The 10,425-nt window shown below is 35.5% G+C and overlaps 1 long non-coding RNA gene and 1 pseudogene across 2 annotated transcripts; one reads left to right on the top strand and one right to left on the bottom strand.

Moving 5' to 3' along the window:
* Nucleotides 1-3,201: 3,201 nt before the first annotated feature.
* On the top strand, nucleotides 3,202-6,606 carry LOC149387918 (uncharacterized). 2 transcript variants are annotated; one of them, XR_016301042.1, is made up of 3 exons: nucleotides 3,202-3,318; nucleotides 3,447-3,508; nucleotides 6,571-6,606. It is a non-coding gene; the product is annotated as an uncharacterized LOC149387918 (long non-coding RNA). The 2 variants fall into 2 exon arrangements; XR_016301041.1 differs by lacking the exon at nucleotides 6,571-6,606 and having other exon boundaries at nucleotides 3,447-3,516.
* A 2,392-nt stretch (nucleotides 6,607-8,998) lies between these two features.
* LOC149387919 (cyclin-D3-3-like) lies at nucleotides 8,999-10,425 on the bottom strand (annotated as a pseudogene).

A 10,425-nucleotide genomic window follows, 5' to 3' on the forward strand; every position in this document is an offset into this window, starting at 1 on the left:
ACAAGTTTTTATTTTTATTTTTTTATTTGCATATTCCTTGAAATTCTATTATGCTTCTTAAGATACAAAATCGTAAATAGTTGCAACAAAACGAAAAGTTGAATAACTTTTTACTTCTTAATTTTATATAATAAAAAAAAAGGATACCACGATTGACCGCATACGCAAGAATTGCATTAGAAGGAAACTGACACCTCATAGACTATCCTCTGTTACCCGTTTGGAATTCAATATATGAGAGAATGAGAAAACACGAGTGATCATATAAATGGAAGTGAAATTAACAGGAAAAATAAAAATTATATCTTGTTTTTGATGTTATGGAAAATAAAGGGTAAATATGAGAATAAAGTGAGAAAATAGAAATTTATACGGCCCGCATTTAAAATTTAGACGCTTTATTTTCCACCCTATTTTTCATGAAAAATAGAATATATTTGTGAAAATTGTTTGTGATAGTGTTTTTTTTAAAACTAATATGGTCCAAATATTTATCACAAAAATAATCTTTTTCAAGTTTTTAATTGTCATTTTTTTTATGTTTATAGATTTTTTTTTAATCCAAAAATTGTTACTGTTTTGGGTTATATTTAATTTAATTTACTGTTTACTATTTTATTTAAAAGAAAGATGACATTTACAGTTTGAAAACCTCTAAACTTTGAAAGGATTCAAAACACCAACTATATTTGGAACGTTGCACTTTTAAAATACCATCCATGTAATTTTTCCAATGAAATCCCAATGTTAGTTAAACATTTTCCATCATAATTTCCTTTCTTTTATATATTCTCTCCATTTAAACAACACAAGAAAAATTGGGTATGCGTAAAACATGACAAATCTAATTAAGAAAAAACGACAACCAATTTAATTTTTATTGAATTATTTAGATTCGAGAAGATTCGATGGAAACCAGAGTAAAGAGAAACATATATTTAAAATTGAGATAATATCGAAATTATGATCATTTTGATAGTATCAAAACCCATTACTTGTGTTTTAATTTGGAACTATTACTGCCTTTTGTACATTCACCTTTTTAACTTTATTAATTTCCTTTTTCATTTCTCTTATAAATTACATCTCTTTTAATACTTCACTTTCATATTCTTTGAAGATTTATTGACGTACAAAAATTTATTGACAAAGATATCAATAGATCTTCAAAGAAATAATTTTTTTTTCCAGATTCCAAAAAACTTTTAAAAAATTATATTAATTTACTTCACATATCACTCCATTTCGCATACATTATATATTAATGAAAAGATCTAAACTCTAAACTAGGAAAAAAAATGTAAAGGAAGAACAAAATCTAACACGAAGAACAAAATAAATATCAAGAACGAAAATGAACCATACGTCGCTTTTATGCAGTCCGACGCCGTTAGCATTTAACAACCCATATAATCAGCCACGCAAGAGAGAGAGAGAGAGAGAGAGAGAGAGAGAGAGAGAGAGAGAGAGAGAGAGAGAGAGAGTTAAATGTGTTAGTTTATTTATTTTTTAAACATAATGTGTTTGTTAAAATATTAAATGTAATTAAATTAAATGATTAAGAAATAAATACAAAAAAAAATTAAATGACTAGTCATTTAGAAATATTTTGATACCAAACATTTCTCTCTCCTATAGATAAGTAATAATTTTTTTTATTAAAATGTAATTAATGAATTTTGGTACAAAATTATTAAAGTGATCATAATTCTAGTATTATTCCTTTAAAATGAGGATGTGGGTTTCTTTATTCTCACTCTCTTTGTTAATACTTTTGTGACGGGTTTTAATTTTTAGGAAAAACTTTTTATAGTTGAAGAAGTTGCTAACTTGCTATGAAAATTGTTCGTCATCGCCCACCGGGGATTCCTGAAAATAGTTAACAGTTTGCTAGCAAAAAAAAAAAAGAGAGAGAGAAAGAAAATAGTTAACAGTTAAATTAAGGTAGTATTAAGATTAAAAGAAAAACATTTTCCTCCGGCTTTTATATATACACATAGTGTGGTTAGATTCCTATATTCAACGCACAACCATATATATGTTAATTAGTTGTTTATTTATGATTTACGTCTTTTTCAAGGGCATATCACATCGTCATCGCAATACACAGCCATAATAATAGAAGTCACGTGACGAGGAATTAAGTGAGAAGAAGTAGATAGATAGAGTAAGAAGAGCTTTGTTGAACTTTTTGGGAACCACTGTGCTCTCTTCTTCTTCTTTTTCATCGCAAACTATTCTCATGCGCGTGACTTTTTGCTTGTGGTCTTAAAAAACAGCAGATAAGCCGGTGAACCCAATTTATATATGACGAACGACAATCTCATTTATGCAAAAATCAATAATTGCGATAGTTGAAATCAATGAACCATACATATATAAATCCGCTTTAATATATCACACGTTATTACGTATCAAGGTGACGAGGCAGAGGAAGGGAGTGTCAGAGAAGAGAGAGATTAATGTACCACCAGGTTTTGAGGAGAGCAGAGGTGAATGGACGTGTGAGCTTTCACAAACCCTAGCTAGCTTACGTAGCCTATAGGGTTAAAGCATTATAGCTAGCTAAAGCATTATAATAATAAAATAATATTAAAAACCCCCTCATAGAAAAGCTGAAAGCCCACCCTTTAGCCTATCTGTCACCCTTCCTCAGAAGCATCAGTTCCGTAGACTCATCGGAGGTATGCTGTAAAGTAAGGCTTTTTGTGTAACTCGTCTTGTGAACGTTGGAATCAATGAACGAGTTTTTTCCTTGAATCGAGTATTGTTGCAAATTATAATTTCACTAGAGCGTGAAATGGTCCTAGATTTAGAAAATAAATATTTAAGGTCAATTAAAGATTTCGGAATGAGTTGAGAATTTCGAGTTGGACTCGAATGATTTTAATTTCCCGAATAATATTTTCGGTGAGTCCTCGAGTACTAAGAAGAGTCTCGGGAGTGAAAATAATTTCCGAAACACCTTAAATATATTCAAAATAAATTAGAATCAACGAGAAATTATCTCGGTTTATTTTCTAAATCGTTTCCATTTAATTATGGACGAGATGTTTATTTTGAGAGTAAAAGGATCGATTTGCAAACAAAAGGTGGTTTATTTGAAAGGAAATTTGAGAATGAGGAAGTTAGTAGGATTATTTTTGGTCCTTATCCCATTAATTTCTCAGCCACACATATAGTATTCTAGACTCTTCTATTACCCTTATCTTTTCACTTTCACGTTGGAACAAACCAAAGCAAGAAGGGGAAAAAAAAAAACGCACGGAAGAAAAAAAAAAGAGAGAACAACGACCGAGAGACGCCGGAGTGGTTTAGGTGAGTTCGTCCTCTTCTTCTCCTTCCCGTTATTCATCTTCTTCATCTCCATTTCTTTTTCTTTTCCTTCGTTCATCTTCTTCAATCACGCTGAGAATCATTGGCTCCGATTTTGTTCTCTCCACAAGGTTGAGCGGGATTTCGTGGAGTAGGAGAAGCCGAGAGTTGTGGGTTCGTTTTCTACATCAAGGTAGGAAATCCAACTCGTTTTCTTTGTTTCTAGTCCGATTCCTATGTTTTCCTATTAGGGGTTTTTGAGTTCATTTGGTTGATTTCGTGGGTTGCTTGTGTTTGGGCTCGGTTTGTGCTTGTAGTGAGCTGAAATTATTTGAGTTAGGATTTTCAGATTTTTATGGATATTTTGGCCGAAAATTTGGAAGGGAAAATTGGGGGTTTTCATGTGTGATGCTTGAATCAGTTAATTGTTGATTAGGACTCTGATTTTAAGTGTTGAAAATTGGAGTTTTACTTGTTCAATTTCAGTTTTCACGTAAGTTGTGTTTTGGTTCACTTTTGGGCTGATTTTTGGAGGTTTCGGATTTCAGAGTATGTGCTTGGCTTTGAAGTATGTTGAGTGGATTTTTGTTTTGTCTGTGGTGTGGTACTGATATGCGTAGGATCGGATCTGAATTTGTGGTGTTTTTAGACGAGTCGGAGACTCGCTAGGATGTGAATAACATAGGTTCTTTTTAGAAAATTTACTTGGTTGAAAGTGTTGCTCGTCTTTGGTTTTTGTTGTTGTTGTTGCTGAGCGTGGGACGGGTTAGGATCGGGTGAGTGTTCGATTTCCGAATGCCTTGTTCGGGAATTGATTTCGAATCGAGAAACTTGGGTATCCTCGGTTCAATTTTTAATCTAACCATGCTCTCTTGTTGGTGCTGCGTGTCTCTCCGAGCTCGTACCGCAGGTACGAGGATGCAGCAAGGATGGTTCCGGCGAGTCGCGGGCGAGCAGCGAGGGCTGTTCGGGTTCAGCGACAAGGCAAAGAGGGGCTGTTCAGTTCGAGCGATACGTCAACGGCTCGGTGAGATGTCTTGAGGCTGTGACAGCGCGCAGCGACGGTGCAGACACGGGCTGCGAAACCTCAGCGTGTCGAGGCAGAGTGAGTTACGCAGCGACGACAGCGACTCGGCATCCTTTCGTTTCCGCGTCGGCGACGATGCGTTTGAACAGCGACGGCGGCGACGACGAGTCGTGAATGTACCGGCTCCCGACTCTAATTGTTAACCGAGTCGTTTCTACTAAAAGTCTTTTAACTATAATATGTAATATTATTCGTAAAATAGTTATGTACGTTTATGATACTAATCACGTGAGTTAGTGAGTTGTTTCGGATTCAAATCGGGTGCTTCAGGTGTGCTATGGTTCGTGGGTTCGAGATAAACCGAGAGTGTCGGTTTCCGTGAGTGTCGGTTTCCGTGAGTTACGAGTACCGAACGTGTGTGATTGAATCCGAAACATTCCCGTATTGTAATGTTTTTCAAAAATAATTTTATAACCTATAAGCTTATGATTAAGCTTAAAGTATTTTTGTTACAGCTCATAATTAAGCTAAACCATATTTTATGTTTCTTATTACAAGTATTAAGTTTTGAAAAAAAATAATTAAGTGGTTTTGAAAATAAAGGTTTGTACAACCTTACTTATTATTATTCTTTCTTGATTATTATTTAAGCTAAGTATTCTAATTATTTTTAATTAATTATTTTACTTATTATAACATATTTCCATAATTAAGATTAGTATTATTTTCAAAACCTATATCTATAGTTTTTAAACGGGTTGTTTTATTAACTAAGCTTATAGTCTAACCAACGGGTTATTCTAATTTCTATGATCTTAGAGGTAGGACTTTCTTTACAAGTCTAAGAGTAGTGATTTTGGTTCTTGTGGATCGTTGTGGAAAGGAACAAGTTTTTCTCCCTCTTGGGTTCTTAACGTTGAGTTTCGGTTCTAGTTTTGGGCTCGGCCCAAGGGATTTGGGTTATTAAATGCTTCCTTAGCATAGCTAATCTCGAGTTTCATGTTTAGTCGCTACTTGTAGGACTTGTTCTCTCTCTTGATCACTGTTTCATGTGGGAATCGTGTTCTTGTTTTCTCTGATTCTCTTAAGTAAGAACGTATGTTTTGCGTGTGACGGATATGAGTTCCGTGCGCCTTGTTCAGTTTCTCTGGGATGAGAATTTGTAGACTAGTATTTCTGCTAGTGCAGAACTAATGGTGTTCAACGCTCCATTTTATTCCTCAGATATTTTCAGCTATCGCCGTAACGATTAGGCGTTAGAGGGGGAAGGAGCTAGCGAATCAGGAGTCCATGTAAGTGGGAATTAAGTCAACTACTTACCAAGGGAATCACATGTTTATGTGCATTTTACTGTGTTAGTAAACAAGAGTAGTTGAAAGCCCATGAATTTGACAAACTAATCAAGATTAAGGCTTCGGCTACTATTATTGAAAATGTAGCTTCGGGTTTGTCCCGTTAAGTTCAAGCGTAACCCGCTAACAACCCAAGCCGTTTCTTATTTGATTAGTTAATCTTCCTTTGACTTACTAATTTTAGATTCACCCGATAGACGGGTTTACGGGAAAAGCAGGGACAGACGTTTCTCAGATTCCAGCTGAGATATCTGTTCTAGGGACTACAAGGGTCACACCTTGATTTCTCATTCAAAATACTATGACGAGCATATTAAACAATATTTAATCGAGTTTTACTCGAAACGATGCTCTTCCCGTTGTAGTTTAGGGCTGTACTCTGATTCCATCGGGTACCAAACATTTAAAAAGAACAGATGTCAGTGGTACCAGCAAGTCTGAAGACTTGTGTTTTTGTCAGGGATACCTGACGGGCGCAGTGTTGTAATTGGTAACTGCCGGCGTGCCGGGCACGTCTGAGCTTTCAGGGAGCTCCTGAGCGCCCCTATGATTGGAGATGGTACCATTAGAGGATCCTAGACGAAGTTTAAAACTTGGAGTCACCCTCATGATTAAATTGCTCGGGTCTGAGGGTTGGCTACTTGTCATTCTGAGGGTTGTTGCAGTGGGTGGTTGGATGACCTGAAGATCAGGATGACAAGTTCACATGTAGTAAGTATGCACGTGCTTGCATATCATATGATAGGAATCATATGTCTTTCATGCATAATTTATGTGTTATGTGCACGTCACATGTCATCTAGTCGCTTTTATTACTAGATAGACTCCCACTTGCTGAGTCTTTCGACTCATAGTTTATGACCCTTGGTAATGTAGGCAAAGGAAAGGCTTTACTCGGGTAGAAGGAGGAGATCTATTCCAGGCTTGCGTCGCTCGACCTGTGGCAATGAGAGTTTTTGTTTTAAACGGGGAAAAATGGTGTTTTATTATGTAACTAGTAAACTTGTATTCTAGTTACTTGTTTTGCGTCCATGTTTGTATATAAGTTATATGTAAGATATGTCCAAAACAAACGAGTGTGTTTTGTTATGTATATAGTCGCTATAAGACTTGTATGTGAAATAAAAGCGAAAAATTTCCCCGAAAATTCTATTACTTATGATATATGTCTTATAGCTATTTAATTTATTTCCGCTTACTATATACAAATGCTATGTTTATTTAAATATTCTGGAGGAAAGAGATGTAAGTACTTCGCGGCTCGCGTGCGAGCTAGAGCTCGCGGGTCGTGACATATGCATTGGCTGCTCTTAGGTTTGGTAAATTAGTACATTAGTTATTGAGTTACATGCTATTTATTTATTTAATTATGTTTTAGTATAAATAAGTGTTCGGAGTGGGTAGGCTTATGAAAAGAGTTGTTTAATCTATTATTTTAGACTATTAATTTTCTATTAGCTGGATAGTGGAGTCTAATCGGAGGGATTGGTTCACTTCTTGAATTGTGAACAGAGTTTATTTTCTAGTAGGTTTTGGTGTATTGGGCTCGGAATTGTGTATGGTTTTTCATATTGATTGATGATTCTATGAATTCAATCTCTCTATCTCTCTCTCACCCCTTCTTTGCCCACCCTGGATATACCTCCCATCCAAACGTTAACATATATGAATGCATAATACAAAAAAATTTAAAATTAGAATCAGAAGTGGCTTAACATTTCATTATTCAAAACAATGCATAAACGCAAGCTTTTTTCTTCTTAAACTGTTACAGAGATATAATGAAACTTGAAGAAAGCAAACAAGAATGGGTCAAACCGCCTTTCAAAATAGATTTGTTACTATCCACATACTCTCTCTCTCGGTTCTATTATTATAGGTACTATCATAACATTAAGTCCAACATCAGATATTTCTCATAACAATACAAAAATATTTTCAGACATGTTTTCTTTGTAGAATCTCGCAATCAAAACCAACTCATTAAAAGAGTTGTTGTTATATACTTCCTGAACTTTCATTTATCTACATAGATTAATTAAAAAAAAATTAAGAACAAGCTAATGAATCCTGAGCAAGCCACGTCGCTTTGGGCAGCTGTATTTTCTTTCCTCTCTTATACGCTTGACATTTGTCTATATATATATAAATACAGCTGTTTTTTGCTCATAAAAAACGCATTATTGCGAAATTCTTCCTTATTATAACGTGGCAAATGTTATTACATGTCTGTTACTTGTCAGCAGCTGCTAAACACAAGCAAGGTGGTACAATCACGATCTCTCCAATTCTTAACTTAGTCATTAGTCATTGCATGTTATGCTTTTTCAGCCAGATGTCTCCCTCTACGATAACAAGTTTTATTTAACGGCGTTCACTATATGTAATAACAGTTACTACAATTATCAATTATGTGTTTCTGATTTTTTCTTTCTAAATCTCGTATAGTTAATAATTAATATTTATTTTTTAATTGAGCTGTATTTCAGCCTGAATCCAGGAAAGAGAGCATTCAAGGACTTTTACGTTTCAATTTTTTGTTATGTAGTATCATAAATTGCACGTGTTTGATTATTCTTTGTATAATACATGCATGTATGATTTCAATTATTTATGGGTAAGCTTTCATTTCTGAATATTTTAAATAAAAAAGTGTGTTATAAACTACTATAGCGTAAAAAAACAAGTAATTCTAAAACCCATTTGTTAAACTACCATTAATCAATTTAAACAGCAAACAAAAAACAAAACTATGATAAACTGTCATTAACACTTATCAACAATTATATGGAGAAAGAAAATTAATTAAATATTAATTAAGTTAAGAAACTGCCATGTAAATAATTTATTATTTTATTTATTTTTTAATTTAAAACCGGTCAAAAGGTATTTTTGACCCTTTCGATTAGTTCATAAGTTGAGTAACGAATTTTCAATTATCAATCGAACGTTGGCTGTTAAAATAAAATTGGATAATTTACAAGAATCCCCTCTGAACTATTACTCGATTAACGAAGTGCACCCTCAACTCGGATTTTCATCAAAAATTACTCTGAACTCGTATATCTGTTCACTTTTGCCCCTTCCGTCAAATTTTTACTAACTCTGTTAACAATTTTATGACGTGGATGTCATATGTGACTTAAATTAATACCCTCTATTATTATTATTTTTTTTATTATTGTTACTCTCTCTCTCTCTCTCTCTCTCTCTCCTGACACATACACGCTAACAAATCAATACACACATAAACCCATTTATATATACAACTTTTTTTTAAAAAAAATTTAATTAAATATAATGTACAAACCCAACATTTTTTTAAACGATTAAAGATTAAGATATTACACATATGCGTCATCTTCCCTATGAAATAAAAGTATAAAACGAAGGCCAGGATTTCTGGTTCAATCTCTGTGACCGCCATTAACGCACAATTAAAAAAAAACGTAAAAGGGATGAATCGCTCACTGACAATATGTTGGAGCTCGTACTTTCCGGCGCCGACATCTCCGACAACGACTCTGTTCCCACCAGCTTCGGTCCCAAACCAGAGACCCATTTCCACGGTGGAGACTCAAGCTCTCTCTCTCCGGAAGCGACAACTCAGCCTCTCCTCTCTCGCCATACTGATTCTTGACGGGTTTATCTCCAACTCTCCCATGGCCATTTCCATGGCCGTCTCTGCTTTAGAGCTCGAGCTCGAGAGGTACACCGATTCCGAGCAAGGCTTTACTCTTCTAAAGCCCTCTTCTTGGGTTAAGGTCTTCGCCTCGAAAACGAATCTAGATTCTTCAACCTAAAAAGTCCATCCATTCACATTAATAGGTTAGGAAAAAAAAAAGAAAAAAAAAAGAGATCATCGCCGCCATTGGGGAATTTCAACAAGCACTTGGCGTGCAACTTACTTGAAGGTCCAAGAGAAGCGGCACTTGGGTCTCCTCGACCTTGGCGGCGAGGGAGAGGCAAGCCACGGCGGCGAGTTGACTCATCCACGGCTTGTCTCTCTGGAACTGGAGGCTCGAAACGAACCTGTCGAAGTATCTGGTAATGCGTCTGAACGGTCAGAATCCAATCCACGCCCTCTCGCCGAGCCTTCGCCGCGGACGCGTCCGAGCTCAGATCGCTAATCTGTGCCTCTTCTTTCCCGATTAGGGATGTGAGCTCGTCGTCTTCCCAGAAAAGGTCGTTCTCGAGGAGGACCGGAGGGAGAATCGACTCCATTACGTCGGAATCGTCGGCCAGAGCCTCGTCGAAGTCATCTTCCTCGCAGAACAGAGCGTCGAGGGCCATCGGAGGGTTTTGAAGCTGCTGAGATTCGTCACTTAAAGCCGTGGCAAACGCGTTGTGGAAAAGAGAGAGCCTTTTTGCTGTTGCTATGCTGTGAGCATAAGGAGGAGATCGGAGAGGCTCAATCTGAGGGCTATATCCATATCTGAACCAGCTTCTCTCTCTAGAGATTTTTCTTTTTCTGTAAAATTTTTAATTTATTAAAATAAATAATAATAACAATAATAATAATAATAATAATAATAATAATAATAATAATAATAATAATAATAATAGAGGGTATTAATTTAAGTCACATATGACATCCACGTCATAAAATTGTTAACAGAGTTAGTAAAAATTTGACGGAAGGGGCAAAAGTGAACAGATATACGAGTTCAGAGTAATTTTTGATGAAAATCCGAGTTGAGGGTGCACTTCGTTAATCGAGTAATAGTTCAT

Source organism: Urtica dioica, chromosome 8 (assembly GCF_054948205.1).
Source record: "Urtica dioica subsp. dioica isolate 48M chromosome 8, U.dioica_male_clone48M_v1_H2, whole genome shotgun sequence".
Lineage (NCBI taxonomy): Eukaryota > Viridiplantae > Streptophyta > Magnoliopsida > Rosales > Urticaceae > Urtica > Urtica dioica.